Consider the following 10,387-nt stretch of genomic DNA (forward strand, 5'->3'; position numbering starts at 1 on the left):
GATCGTTATGCATTTAAAAGGATCGACCTTTGTACTATCCAGAATTTCTTGTCTGAAAGCTATACAACCCTTTCTCAAAATTTCTACGTCGTTCACACAGTATTCCGCCATCTCTTTCTTGAAATCAAAGACTTTGTCAGAAACCGTTCTGTACCACTTAAAGAATTCTTCTCTATCCTTAGGCATCATGCCATCTGCACCGTAAAACTTAGGGTCAGGATACGGCCCTACGTAATCCTGATGTTCTACGGTGTTCCAGAAATGGGGAAAATAGCCTTTCTTGCTTTCCGAAAAACCCATGGCTTTTGGGATACTACTCAATTTCATGGGTAAGAACGATAGACTATCAATGTAGGACTGACAAAACGCAGTATTGATGAAGCACAAAATTTTACCGCCTTGCGCTATGATTTCGGGTGTGATTCCTTCTTTCACTAAATGGTTTAACAAAAGGTATGAATCGAACCCTCTAGCATTATGAGCGATAAACTTGTAACCGTGGTATGTATTACACCAAAACTTTTTAAAGAAGGCACTGACACAATCATCCCCTTCAGCCACCCACTCCTCTCCCTTAAAATCAATACAGCATATGAAATTAGCTACATGTGTTCCTGTTTCCTGCCTAGTCTCGAAATCGTAAAACACATAATCCGTATTATCGCTTTCTTTCCTAGCCCTCTGTATAAAACATCTATGCTCGATATCCTCATCGAGTTTTTGGCCACAGAGTATGCATTTCGAATGGGCACATACGTGATTCTAACGATTAGAAGGTTTATCCCGTATCACACGTTTACATTTACTGCAGTAGAATCCCGTTTCACACATAGAATATTCGCCTTTGCGCGATTGAATCTTTGCTTTATGTCTCTCGAAACAGTAATGTGAGCTACACAGTCTCTGACACTCTGGACATTTAGTAACATTCTTAGGGTGTTTGTAACAATCGGGGTCGTGACAAACGTTGCCGCTATAAGCGCATTTATGTTTCCATAAAACGTCAAACCCCGAATGGCAGAAATGACAAACATGACTCGTTCCTAAAAGTCCGGTGATACTTTTAACCCCATAATAGTGGTTGTCATGTAAAAACAAGTAAATCGTTTTTTCGTGGGGAGTCTTGCTAGTTTGAAAGAAGGAGTAACCGGCTTTGCTAACAGAACAATGTACGATTACGATTTTACAATTCACATGTCTCTCAAATCTCGATACATCAGCTAAGCTGACCGCGGTGTTTACGGATAATCCCACATTGTGTTGTAATTTTCTAGTGATTTGTTCGGTTTCAAAATCATTTTTTTCACGATTCAAAAGTTGGCTAACACACAAGGCGAAGCACATGTTGTCACTGTTGTGAAAAATGTATAGATGCTGCATTTTCTTCTGTATGGTTTCTGATTTGAATATATGGCCTATTTTCCTTCTAATTCCATCGCCCCGAGGTGGTCGGACGATTTGGACGACTATTTCAAGGGTATTATCGGTAAAAATTTCACGTTTACTCTGAATTGCATTTTCGAGCATGGTCAGAAAAGAACATAAATCGATGACACCATTGTCTAATTGAACGCGTGATGAAACATTGATCGTATCACCTCTAATTTCAACGGTGACTACATCCTTAGCAGAAATTAAATTGTTAGCGATTTCAATCACACTGTTTAAAATCTCTAAAACATAATTATAAAAATCTGCAAAGCTGTCAACGTTCGCGATAGAAGAAAAATTCACTCTTCTCCTAATCTCAGTCTTGTTGAATCTTTCCCGATTAATTATTCTAATATTAGGATCTAATCCATCACCCTCTTGCTCTACTTGGATATCGGGCGAGTACATGTTTTCCATTTGAGAATCTTGGATATCAGGCAAGTGCATGTTTTCCATTTGAGGATCTTGGATATCGGGCGAGTGCATGTTTTCCATTTGAGAATCTTGGATATCGGGCGAGTGCATGTTTTCCATTTGAGAATCTTGGATATCGGGCGAGTGCATGTTTTCCAATTGAGAATCTTGGGTATCGGGCGAATGTGTGTTTTCCATTTGGGAATCTTGGGTATTAGGCGAGTGTATGTTTTCCATTGGACGGTTGTACTCATTATCGTTTTCCGAATTTTGTGTTATATTGGCAGGGTTTTCGTTTAAGTTAACCAGACTGTCATTTATCCTCATAAGACTTTGATTAAGTTCGTGTATCATATCATGAGAAGATAACGGTCTAGGTTCCTGAGCGTTTTCTGGAGTTGAGACGATATTCTGAACGGGAGATAATGACAAATTTTCATTGATTTGATTCACCACGTCTATTAAACATGGATTTATCTGCATAGATTCTCTTTGTTCGATTAGGTTATTTTGTAGCTCTAACAGACATTGATTTAATTCGAAAAATATGTCGTGCGACGTCACCGGCGTACTTGATACAGTTTGACTGGAATTTCGGCTGGGGTTTTCATTTTGAGTATTGCTCTGTTCTGACGATCTTAAATTTTCATTCAACTGATTGACTGCATCGATTAGATAGGGTTTAATTGTACTGAATGACCGTGTTCATTTAGGTTATTATGTAACTCTAACAGACATTGATTTAATTCAGAAAATATATCGTTTGGCGTCACCGATGTGTTTGATACGACATAATTTGGACTCTGATTAGGTCTCTCACTAACGACTTGGTGTGACGGAATTAAACTTTTGTTCAGCCGGTTGATCGCTTCAGTTAAACATGGGTTCAGGGGTGTGTACGAATCATGATATAACGGACCATTTGAAAAACTCTGGTTTCCGTCATAAAAGAAATCATGCGATAATGGAGAATTTTCGGTTCTCTTTTTTTTTTTAGTCTCTATATCCGAACTGCATTTCAGTCGTTTCTGCGCCATATCTATCATACAATTTTCTAATCAACTTTATGTTCACTGAGAGACATCTATTCACATTTTCAAGCGTGCTGTACAGTAAAGGGATAAAATCTGTACCTCGACCAGATTCAAGTGTATAATCAATCTGTCCAAAGTTTTCCAATAAATCAGTCTTTGCTTCGAAGAATTCACGCCACACTGCACAGATCTGTTGTAGTTCGATGTCTTGTTGAATGTCGGTTTCCGAGATGATTTCCTTTTGGTCTTCTATTGCATCACTCGTATCTATAAGTCACAGAACATGTGAAAGAGCTTTTATTTATTTATTTTTTTTTTTTTTGTGCTGGGTAAATAGAAGGTAAAATATACATCAACTCACCTGAAATATCTCCGTCGTAAGCACTGTTAGTCATGTTTCCCTCAACTTCTGAATATGATACAAACAATGTTATATTCACGTATGAAAGACTTTACAGCATGAAACATTCATAATTTTATGTTATGACTTACGTGTGGAGCTCAGATTCAAAAGGTCATGAGCGGTTGTTTCGGGAATCTCATCATCAGAAATAATCACCAAGCTGTCTATAAAACAGTAAAACATACTTTTAATAACTTAACATTTCCATTTTAGATCACTACATAGATCTAAGAGACAAATTTTAATTACCTATACACTAGAATCAGATGAGCTTAACTCGGTCTTGCACTGTAATATAAATGTAATGAATATTTAAATTTTAGATAAAGTATCGTACCAGATTACATAATGACCAGATAAGGATGATGATTTTTGTACTCAGAAAGATTAGTTCTAAGTTTATATCGATATCATTGCAAATTGGATAATTACATAAACATTGTATTTCAATTTATATTTAACTATTAATTGATTAAAATACATATTTTTACCTGCTGAGAAATCCATGGTGTCTGGAAGTAGTGAAGGATAGACTCTGGAAATTCGGTTGAACCTTTGCCGATGTTAAAACTTTCGAAGTGCTCGACTTTTATAGATGGTTCGTATGCATGCTAGTGTGTGTGGGGTGTGTGTGTGTGTGGGAATGCATCAGAACGGGGTTTTACGGTGTTGACCTTTGACCTAGGCCTGACTCAGAGTGCTTCATATTCTACGTGAAAGGAAAGATCGTGTGTCCCGGGACCGAGAACTTGAAAAGCAAAACGGTTCCTTTTTCTGCATCGAAAAAAAACCCAGCTGTACATCCGTTTGACATTACCCAATATTGAATCTTTTCATGTTCTAACATTTTTTCTATTCTTCCCAAAAAAGGGTGAGCTTTTTTCAGTGCGTTAGGACAAACATCAGCCATGTTGTAAGCTCGCACACGTTGTTCTAAGTACAGAGTATTATAAAACCTAGAGGGATGCTCGACTTTTATAAACAGGTTCGTATGCACGCATTTGTCTGTATGTGCATGTGTGTGTTTGTGCGTGCGCATGTGTGTGTGTGTGTGTGTCATATTTTTGTTTGGATGTGTAATACACATGGCCATACCATGTATGGTAACATTTGTGTCAGGAATGGATGTGATCCAGATTTAACATAACTATATATATTTTTATGACCTACCTCAGAGAGTTTCATATTCTATGTGAAAAGAAAGAACATGTGTGCAACGTGTGTGGGTGTCTGGAATACACATGGCCGTACCATGTATGGTAACGTTTGTGTCAGGAATGTATGTGATCCCGATTTAACATAACTATAAATATTTTTATGATCATGACCTTTGATCTAGATATAGAGAGTGAGAATATGTATCTTTTTGACCTTTGACCTATACTTGTCAAAACTAAGGTTACATTATATACAAAATATTTCCCTCTGAGGTGGCCTGAACACAACCCCAAAGCATCCACAAAGCAAAGATTTTAAGGTATTAAGCTTTAATATTATTTATCAGAGCTTATGATAATTCATAACATACAACCATTGATTCAATTCTGATAAGATTATTTCTTGCTTAAAAAGTAATGAGCATATCAGACTTTACACATATTATATGGTGAATGAGATAACCTACAGTATCAGCACTTATCACTGGCTTTTTGCTTCACAAACACATTTCCGTCACTCATCAATTTCCAGCTCAGTTTGGTATCATTTGCCATGCTGTGCCCTATGATTTTTTTTCAATCTGCAACAAAAAGAACACAAATAAATTGGATAGCATACATTCAAAGATCAAAGGTCAAAGCTAGGATGCAAAATGTATGACATCAAAGTTATGCTGATGTACAAGTAGGTTGTAGAATAATACAAAGGACTGAAGTTGACAACCTTGGGTTCATTGAACTGGTTTGAACTTGAATTGAACTTTACATTACTTTAGAGGGAAACACTTTTATACTTGGCATCATTTGGAAATTTTCAGAGGAAGTATACAGGTTTCTGTTCTAAATAATAATGTACTGGTACTACAGAAACAAATCTTATAAAGGCAATTTTTAGTCAGATGTTTCAATAAAATGATCAGAATTTTTTGTGTCCCTGATTGCTTTGGGATTCCATTTCTATAACATAGTAATTTGTACCATAGTACAGTGTTTCCCAACCTTTTTTCAATCACGGCACCCTTTGAAAATTTTCAAAAATTTGTGGCACCCTACACAAACGCTAATTATAGACAGCATTAAGCCTGGTTTATATTCAACGCGTCTGCAATAGCACGAGGGAGCTCGTGGCAAAAATGACGTCCTTGCGGAGTGGGCGGTCGAGCACATTGATTGCATGAGGCCTCATTTCTCGTGGCAGTTTGCATGGCATTTTTTGTAACTTGACGCGCAGGGCCACATCCGAAAATGGATGACTTCAAGGCAACTCTTGCCGAAAGGTACGACTGTACAGGTATCTCTTTGATCCATCCATGCGGGACCATAGAGATAGCCAGATGGCACAAAATTCATGGAAAGGTTTTTAAAAAATAGTGATTTCGATTCGCTTTGTATATACTGTTGAAAGAATAAAGCCAAAGCTGAAAGTTTTTTTAGGTGTGCACCATGTTTTCATTCATCAGTATCTTCACAAATGAACACTACACAATACACATTTTAGCATTTTAGAAATGTTTGAAAGATTTTTACAGGGCACCCTTGCTCTCATTAGATGACACCCTGGTTGGGAAACACTGTACTAATTAACAACTGGAGAGGGAAATCACATACTTTTTTACCAGAAAATAAGCACAATATTTTCTCTTGGACCAAAAATGGGAAAAGATAGGCCACTATTTGTAAAAACATACACATAAAGGGTTTTATTGTTTGCTTGTTTTTTGTTTTTGTTTTTTTGAGGGAGGGTTGTCTCTTTCCATAAGTACAATCAGTGTATTCTGCAAGTCACTTTTTCTTCAGTGGTGTAGTTGAACAAAGCTGTGCAAAATCTGGATGTTACGCTATGGGTCTTGTCTCTATAGTGTCAGGTGGTAGAGATGACTTTTTATTCAAAACTAATATTTAATTATTTGACTACTGAGCCTGTAGTCAAACTTATTGTCAAAAAATTCAACAAAGGTATCAGTTCAGATACTGATCTTAGATATCACTATCTCAAAACATGTTTTGTTTTGTTGTTTTTAATAAAATAATAAACAAAATTTCATATGAGGGCCTTTGACCTTTAACTAAAACTAAAAGTCATTGTTACATACAAGAATATTATGTCATAGCAAAATTTAAATAGTTTTTTTTAATTGTGTATTTAGACCACAATGGAATGTTACTACTATATTTTCAGAAAGACAGTGTAGATTTATGTTATGTCCATATGCATTATTGCAATTACATGTTAATTATAATGTGCAGTATATTATGTGTGATAGTTATCAATTTCGGTACAGTACAATGTAATACAATACAGTGCACACAAATTTAGGAGTAGTGATTAAAACTAATCAATATATAAACAGTTGTAATAACAACGAAGTAGACCCAGAATGTCAGCCAAGTGTCAGATTGCAAAAATACAAAACAAAACCCAGCTCAATCACCACATATTCTGCTTTGCCTTTGCTCATCTCATAGCCTGTTTTACCTTGGAGTTATGCTTAGGCCATTTTCTTCAATGTCTTGAGGTTGTTTAAAAAAAATACAACAAAAACTTACTTAAGTATTCCAGTTGATAACAATGTTAGTGTGTTGATATATTAACATTTATGTATAACCTGACTGAGGTTCCATCTTAATGCTATTCACAGTGTGACTAAAACTCAAATGTATTTGATTTCTGATTGCATAAAATGTTATATAATTAATAAAAACATCATCAACAGCCATAATGTAGTTTCTATACCAATTAAATGTTTTTACGTGCCTAATAAAATATCAAATAATAAAAATCTGTTATTGAGTTCAGTGTAACTAGTGTACCGCATTATTTGCTGCAGGGCCATGTCTAACCCCAGTTGGTCAGATTAAGGGGCAAAATATGTTGGTCGCTTGAGGGTTAAGCAGGTCACTGTGCATCGTTTATGTTGTTCTTCTCTCTATCTTCTCTATCTTCCATCTAGCAAACCAGCAGGTTAATGGCTACAATTCATTCCTCAGTTTCCACATCCCCCACATCCCCCATTCCTCAGCCATGAGGTTTGCTAGCATATTTGAATGGCTCTTTCTGTGCACTCCTAGTTGTTAGTCACCAAGTAAGGAGAACATAAATGGAAATGTCTAAGCGCTATGGATGAATACAGGTCATGCGAGGAGTCACTGACCAGCTTAGAAAAGTCTCTGGTTTGAAGTCAAATCTGATCCAATTGCTGTAGCCAAAACAACCTGCTCATGCTCAGGAATGGCCAATAAGTAGACAGAGGCCCAGATTGGACTGGAATGTGAATGGCATTCATAGTACCAGAGTACAAAGTACTCTTCAGGGCAGCATCAGTCACAAACTATTGTTTTCTATTCTGTTCTGTACTAAACAAGAGGCTTCTACCACTAGATGGCAGAATAGCTAAATTTTTATTTAGCACTAATTTTTTTTTATCACAATAACTACAATGCCAGTGAGAATGTTACAGAGATGCAATGGGATGAAAAACAAACAAACAAATAAGTCCGGTATGAAGTTGAATCAAATTCCCAATGTTCCCAGGATCCTCCTCAAACCTGTGAAGGATAAAGTGGTTACTGAAAATAGAAAGATAGATAGATAGATAGTTGATAGACAGACAAACATATAGGTGTGTGTGTGTGTGTGTGTGTGTGTGTGTGTGTGTGTGTGTGTGTTTTACTGTGGCCTTATTGTTTGGTGTAGCTTGTACCTCAGTTTGACCCAGTAGACAATTAAAATTAGCATATAGTGCACTTGACTGTTCAGCAATAACTGTGCGTGTATGTGTGTGTTCATTACCTATTTCTATGTGTGAATAATGTTTGCATAATATATTTTATTTTTGTCAGTTGTCAAAGACGACAGACTGGTTAGTAATAGCTATATGCAGTAGGTAAATGCACTGCTCAGTCCAAACGTTTTAAACTAACCACATCCTTCCTTTCACACCTCAGTGCTGCATGGTGTTAATAGCTTGCTGCACAAAAAATAGCACTGTTTTTCCATTTGTACTGAGCAAATGAAACCTGTGCTTCAGCTGATTGCAGATACCCAGGCTATATCAAATATGGCTTTTTAAGCTTTTCTGAAACTGTTACAGAACAAAATTGTTAAAGTCACAGTTATGTCAGTAATGTCTTTATAGTCTTAACGTTATATCTAAATGTTATTAAATACACAATTAGTAATAATTATACAAAAGGTGACCATCATTGTATATTTTAATGTGTGGAAGATTAGGTTGGTGATAGATTGCAATTGAAAGTACAATTGTAATAGTAGGTAAACAAAGAAGAAATATAAAAAGAAATTAACTTATAATTAAACATTTAAAATAAGTAGCACAAAATATTTTCATGAAACAGACAAGATATAGAGATGCCTGCAAGACAACATGAAGTGGAAGTAATACAGAACAAATGCAAAATATGAACTCCAAGCAGAAATTCAAGAAATGTAAGCAGAAAGTCAAGATAAAAAAAGCCAGACTACTGCAAAACCAAACATGCAAAACCCACAAACTGAACTGAAGGTCATAAACAAACATAAGATGAATTTTGATAGTCTCAGTAACTAAGGCAAAAATGCATACAGGTCATTAAGGAATATATTCACTGTCTGAATTAGATGAGTTACAAGTGTGTGTAATCATGCAAATGTATATGGTGGATGGTGGGGAGGATATACTTGACTGGTACCCAGCTCCTGTCCTAAAGTCAGTAACCTTCCCAGTCTACAAGGTATTGAAGTTGTTTAGTTTAGTTTAGTTTGTGTATTTATAAAGCACATTTAAAAACAACAGAATTTAAAAACAACAGAATTTGAAAACTAAGTGCTGTACAAGTAGTATAAAACAGAATTAAAACAAGTATATAATAGTATCAAATACCAAATTACAATTCTACACCCTCAATAAAAAATAAAGAATAAAAGTGGGTTTTCAGAGAAATTTTGAAAATGGCAAAAGAAGGAGAAGATCTAATAGGTAAAGGGAGACTATTCCAGAGCCTGGAAGCAGCTACTGAGAAAGTCCGGTCACCTACAGTTTTAAAATGTGAACGAGGGACTGAAAGGAGTAGTTGACTGGATGATCAAAGAGATCTTGCAGCAGTATACGAGGTAAGGAGATTGCATATGTACTGGGCAGCAAGTTCATGCAAAGCTTTAAAAACTAATAGCAGAAAAAATCAATGCAGAAATTGACTGGCAACCAATATAAAGAGGTGAGGACAGGAGTAATGTGCTCATGGTTTCTGGTGCCAGTCAATAATCTAGCCGCTGCATTTTGTACAACTTTTCAAGCGCTCTAGAGCAGTTTTAGGCAATCCGAAGTAGAGAGAATTACAGTAGTCTAATCTTGATGTTATAAAGCATGAATAACTGCTTACAGGTCCTTCTTAGAGAGCATTTTTTGAGTTTAGCAATAGATCTCAGCTGAAAAAAACTGCTTTTGACAACAGCACTGATCTGCTTATCAAAACACTTCGTAGGATCTAGAATGGCACCAAGATTAACACAATCATGTACATAGGACCTAACTGATTAAAAAGAGCAGTAGTTGAAACTGGTGGGCCAAAAATGATTATTTCAGTTTTTTCACTATTTAGTTGTAAAAAAAAAAAAAAAAAATTATGTCCATCCAACATTTAATGTAATAAAGACATTCAAACAGATTTGACAGAGAACAGCTGTTGTTTGAATTTACACGAAAATAAAGCTGTATGTCTTCAGCATTACAGTGATATGATAAGTTGTGTTTCTGAATGAAGTGACCAAGGGGAAGCATATATAGAGCAAACAAAAAAGGTCCCAAAATGGAACCCTGTGGAACACCAATACAGATATGGGCATGAGATGAGGAACAATTTCCTACATTTACAGAAAAAGTTCTCCCCTTAAGGTAAGATGCAAACCACTTCAATACAGGTCCCTAAAACCCAGCCACATGATTAAGTCT

The sequence above is a fragment of the Ictalurus furcatus genome, chromosome 20 (assembly GCF_023375685.1).
Source record: "Ictalurus furcatus strain D&B chromosome 20, Billie_1.0, whole genome shotgun sequence".
Lineage (NCBI taxonomy): Eukaryota > Metazoa > Chordata > Actinopteri > Siluriformes > Ictaluridae > Ictalurus > Ictalurus furcatus.